Below are 5,749 nucleotides of genomic sequence, written 5' to 3' on the forward strand. Positions count from 1 at the left end.
GCGAGCGCTCCAGTTGGAGAACAGCCTTTACCCATGGGCTTTAAAGACGTTTGAACTCAGGACGAAAGGGAGAAATGAGCTAAGAGGAAGGCACGTTTGGCAAACCCTCACCTTGATCAACTCCCACCCGGAAACCTATATCCCCGGTGGAAGGACGTGGGGATCCAGAATTGGCCTCCACAGTCACTTACGGACTCACTGTTAAAACCGTGTTCAAGGAAGACAATCTTACTCGGCTACGAGTGATCGCCAAGGAAGAAGACTGTTTCGTCACCATTCTTCCTGACAGTTTCAGATGGGGGACATTAAATGCTTTTGAAAGTGCCAGTTCTATATTTAGTAATTGTGAGTCAAGAATATGTCTGGTTGTGTGTGTGCATGTTTCCAACAGCAGGCCCCTGGCTTACAAGGCACCTTAACAAACACAGTTGTGTTCTGCCCCTGAGATGTGCTGCCCTTTTGCTGTGATGGATCAATTTGAGGACCGCTTGCGATTCTGCACAATGCAAACCCTTCCACATGCCCTCTTCTGTCTCTTGAAGAGGAAGGAAGGAAAAGGTGAGAGAAAGAACTTAGATGGGCGGCTAGCATTGAAACTGCAGGAAGGCGATTTGAGAGCAAAGCGCTACCTCAGAAAGAAAGAGTTACAAATTCCGTGAAGGGGACCTTGAAATTCCTGATTGTAACTTCAAGAGCTGCAAGGCTCAAAAGGATAAACTGCCGGACAGTCTTGAGAAGCCTGATAACTTGTGCCTACTAAATGTGAATAGTACAGTGGTGCCCCGCAAGACGAATGCCTCGCAAGACGGAAAACTCGCTAGACAAAAGAGTTTTCAGTTTTGGAGGTGCTTCGCAAAATGAATTTCCTATGGGCTTGCTTCGCAAGACGACAATGTCTTGCGAGTTCCTGCTGGTTTTTCCCCTCCCCCCCTTTTCTAAGCCGCTAAGCCACTTATCAGCTGATCCGATCAGCAGATAAGACGCTAAAAGCCGCTAATAGCGCTAATCCGCTAATCCGTCAATGGGCTTGCTTCGCAAGACGAAAAAACCGCTAGACGAAGAGAATCACAGAACGGATTCTTTTCGTCTTGCGAGGCACCACTGTAAAGTCTCTTGAGAAACAATTACCCTACCTTATCCCAGGACCACCAAGTACCCCTATTTTACAAGGATAGTCCAATTTACAGAAGGTTTCTGATGTGATCCTGAAATGCCCCGCTTTTTCTTAGGACACATAACAACAACAACAACAAATTATACCCCGCCCATCTGGCATGGTTTCACCAGCCACACTGGGCGGCTCCCAACAGAATATTAATAATAATAATTAAAAAGCGACAAAACATCAAACATCAAAAACTTCCCTAAACAGGGCTGCCTTCAGATGTCTTCTAATAGTCAGATAGTTGTTTATTTCCTTGACATCTGATGGGAGGGCGTTCCACAGGGCGGGTGCCACTACCAGGAAGGCTCTCTGCCTTCCTCCAATCTTCATCAGAGAAATGTTGGAGGGTATGTTATTCCTTGTTTTCCTTTCCTTACACCTTCTTTTCAGCAACCAGTGAACACTGCATAGAGTGCTGTTACATCATTATTTAGAATATACATTTTTTTTTCTTAGTGAGCCAAAAGGTTTCCCTATTTCATGGACAATATGAGCAGATACACAAAGCAAATATAGTGAGTCTGTTGCACGCACTTGGTGACTATACAACTTTTAGACGTCTGAAGGCAGCCCTGTATAGGGAATTTTAAAAAAATGCTCGATGTTTTATTCTGCATTTGTATTTGCTGGAAGCCACCCAGAGTGGCTGGGACAACCCAGCCATGGGTGGGGTGTAAATAATAAAATTATTATTATTATTATTATTATTATTATTATTATTATTATTATTAGTGGGCCATCCATAACACCAAGCTGCCTGATCATGATTAAAGTAAACACTTTAACTCAGAACTTAAAATAAAGTACTTAAAACAGAAATAACATTTGCCCATAGCCATTTGCAAGGCTGAAGTAGAGTACTTAGCAAAATACATGTTCACTTCTGGATAGAACGTTCTTTATTGATTAATTGCCCAATAAATTAATACTTTATGGTGTGGTGTTAACAACATAATTCAGGGCAGAGATGTCCTGAAAAATACTTTTTTTTTTTACTTTAAAATATCATTGTTCTCTTAAAAAGAAAATTATCAGTGTTACACCTCTCAAGGCTTTAAGTTACTGTACTTGCTCCTTTAAACTGGGGAAAAGATAAAAATGTTCTTGTTTAATTAAATCACTGATGATGCGATCAAATGCAATCATTTACTGAAGCTGGAACTATAGGATTGGGGAGTAGAATATATACTTTTCTGATTTATTTCAGTTTAAAAAGAAGGAAAGACAAATAAGGAATGACAATCATAATGTGCTGAAAGAGGGTATTTATTTGCTCATAAAATTGCAAAATGTAACTGCTTGGGAAGGTTGCAGTTTCATTTCACTGCTGTGAGATTTGGTGATTCCTCTTACAGAGCTGATCATTATTATAACCCAACCAGTGAAAGATTAAAACAAAACTTTTTCTTTTTAAAGGCAGTAAATTTGGGGCAAGTTTTATGTGGCACCCCTCCATATTATGCTTTGTTTGTTTTTTGGTGCTGTTGAAGCAGCAGATAAGCACACGAGATGTTTTAGAAACAGCTTTCTTTTTCTATATTTCTTTCCCAAGGTAAGACTATAATGAGAACCGAACTTGAAATCAGTCCATTGCATTCATTGGAAATTAGACATCTCTTTGTATCGCCCCGATTTCTAAATTGGTCAGGCCAGAGGAAACAGCAACAGTCCTATTCTGCTTATAGGGGATCTTTTTTTAAAGTTGAAGTTGGTTGTTTTTGAAACTAAGAAATGAAGTTCAAATAACCGATTTCCTCCTTGCCCATTGCGGCACCCTTACAACCCTACACCAATTATAGCTTCTTAGCTCACGTTGACGCCTATTTCAACTCTAGCTTTTTCATTGCCTTTCGTCTCCCATAGCATATCGTCGCCCTCCCTGATGAAAAAACATGAATGTAAAGAAGAGATTGGCAACTGGTAGCCCTGATTGGATCCAGTCTTCAAAGCAGCATTGTCCAGCCCCTATCTCTTTTCTCCTTCCTATCTGAGCTGTGAAACAGCTCAAAAGGAGGAAGACATAGATCTGAGTCTGTGAGCAAGAGGAGGACTTCTCGTTTTAACTGGTGTGCTCCAATTATTCTCCCTGTCACCTTTTTTCAGGGAAGTCACACCAGAAGGAATGGAGACTGGGCTGCAACACTCATATTTCTCCTTAATTGCTGCGTCCCACCTTCTCATTCCAGATGAAGGGGAGTGGCAGTTTGGTTTGCCAGAAGGCTATTTCAAGTGACGAAATGGCCATACAAGGAATACTCCATGACAAAGGATCTAGAGTGCTCGTTTCCCAACCGAAGGCCATATGGCCTCCTTGCGGTCCCCAGGATATTACAAGAGGGCCACAGGTGACTGCCAGGAGTTCCAGGAACAAAGTATAAAAGGGAGCTGGTGGCTAATAGCTGGCAGCCTTCCCAGGATGCTTCACAGAACTTGCCCAAGGTGTTTCTCATAGCATAGATAAGAAGGTGCTGATAGAATCTCAGTAGGTTGGTAAGTTTAAAAGTAAAGGTAAAGGGAACCCTGACCGTTAGGTCCAGTCGTGGCCGACTCTGGGGTTGCGGCGCTCATCTCGCTTTATTGGCCAAGGGAGCTGGTATACAGCTTCCGGGTCCTGTGGCCAGCATGACTAAGCTGCTTCTGGCGAACCAGAGCAGCACACGGAAACGCCCTTTACCTTCCCGCCGGAGTGGTACCTATTTATCTACTTGCACTTTGACGTGCTTTCGAACTGCTAGGTTGGTAGGAGCAGGGACTGAGCAATGGGAGCTCACCCCGTTGCAGGGATTCAAACCGCCGACCTTCTAATCAGCAAGTTTAAAAGTAGAGAAGAAAAAAAGAGAGGAAAAATTACCTCCCTGGGTAGCAAATAGCACTAATTACAGTCCTGTTATCAGCAGAGATCCGAAGCCCGCTTGCTAAGCCATCGCCATCTTGGAATCGCCCTACCTCCTTCTAGAAGAGGAAGTCAGGTCCACAGGTGAAAAATAAGCCAACTTTTTTTTTTTTAAAAAAAGTCCTGATTGGCTGGCTCTCTGCTTGGTCAATCATAAGTGGGTAAGGGAGGGGGGCACCAGGGTGTGGTGCTCCTTTTTGCCACATGCATTTTCTTGGAGCAGTCCTGGTTTGTTTCCGGTGGGAGAGGGCCATCACTGAGGCTCCAGTTATGACCAGTGCATCCCACAATCCAGAGCCCCCAGGTCAGGCAAGTTCGGTGCTGGGGTATGGGTAGGGTTGGGCAAGCCAGAGCTGCTTGTTGCTCCCACTAGTGCTGGGCCCAGTGGCAGCCTGGGCCTGACTGCAAGGCGCAGGGCGCCATCCACCCATGCTTAGTGGATCAGGGCCTTGGATGTTGCAGAGGGGCAAAGGGCCCATCAGCAGTGTCAGCCTGGATCTGCAAGGCGTGGGGCGAAATTCACCCCAGCGCCTAGCCAAGTCTGGTGCTGCTGACGTGCATCTAGTAAATAGCTGTCTACTCAGAAGCCACACTTTCAGTGGGACTTTCTCCCAAGTAAGGGTGTGTGGGGCTATATCTAGGCAGCCAGGGCTCCTCCGGATGACAAGATATTTTTGCAGTAGATCAGTGAGGACCACTTGCTTTTTAAAATTCTCCCATATATACAGAACTCCCTGTGCACCTTTTGGAATGTGTCTGTAGATTTTCCCATGTGTGTCAAATAAGTGGGGTCAAGCAAGTGTCGTTTACTTTTTTTAATACACGGAAGATGGATCGCCCTCATGCACTAGGAAAGATGACCCATGGGGTCCCTTCCATGATTCTATGGTTTTCTGCTTCAATGTTTCATGATGTCAGGGAACTGCCATCAGAGGCAAGAGGAGAGGTAAGACGCTCCAGTGATGCAGGGGAGGGAACTAGCAAGGAGAGAGAGAGAGCTTCCGCTGGGGAAGGAAATCCAGGGGACACCAGGGAGAAAGGGGAGGCTGAGAGTACTGCAGAGGGGAGGCTCCGAGACTCTTCCAGTGAAATCAGCAGAGAGCGCACAGGACCTCTGCTTGGCACGCCCACGCTGCGCAGAAGGCTTCCGCGCAGTGAATCTAGGAGGAGACTTGGCGTCAAAGAATTTCTATGTTGGAGGAAGTTTAGGAGACGCCCACTCACGGATTCTGGCAGTGACTAAGACAGTCGCGTTGTAAGGGCTGTCAAACAGGGAAAGGTTTAGCTATACGACCAGCTTGGAGCAGTTTGCAGTTTACGCACAAGCAACCCCAATTCCCATTACACATTATGTTCCTATCATTTTATGTGATTGTATTTTGTATGAATTACAAAGAAAACATGTGCCATTTACAAACAAAACTTTTAAATAGCTACCTTTCTACCAGTAAGATGGGGGGAGGGGCCATGGGCATAGCCAGGATTTTTGTTAGGGGTGGGGACAGAACCTCAGATTTGTATTGATTTTTACTTATTTGGCTACGCCCATGGGGGGGGGGACACACCATAGGAAGGAAACAAGGTTGGAAGGGGGCCACGATCGGAAAAAGGTTGGGAAACACTGATCTAGGCCATGAACTAATAAGCGGAGGAATGGAAACAGGTAAGCATATTACAGCGAAAACAATGTG

Source organism: Podarcis bocagei (assembly GCF_964188305.1).
Source record: "Podarcis bocagei genome assembly, chromosome: 1".
NCBI classification, from domain to species: domain Eukaryota; kingdom Metazoa; phylum Chordata; class Lepidosauria; order Squamata; family Lacertidae; genus Podarcis; species Podarcis bocagei.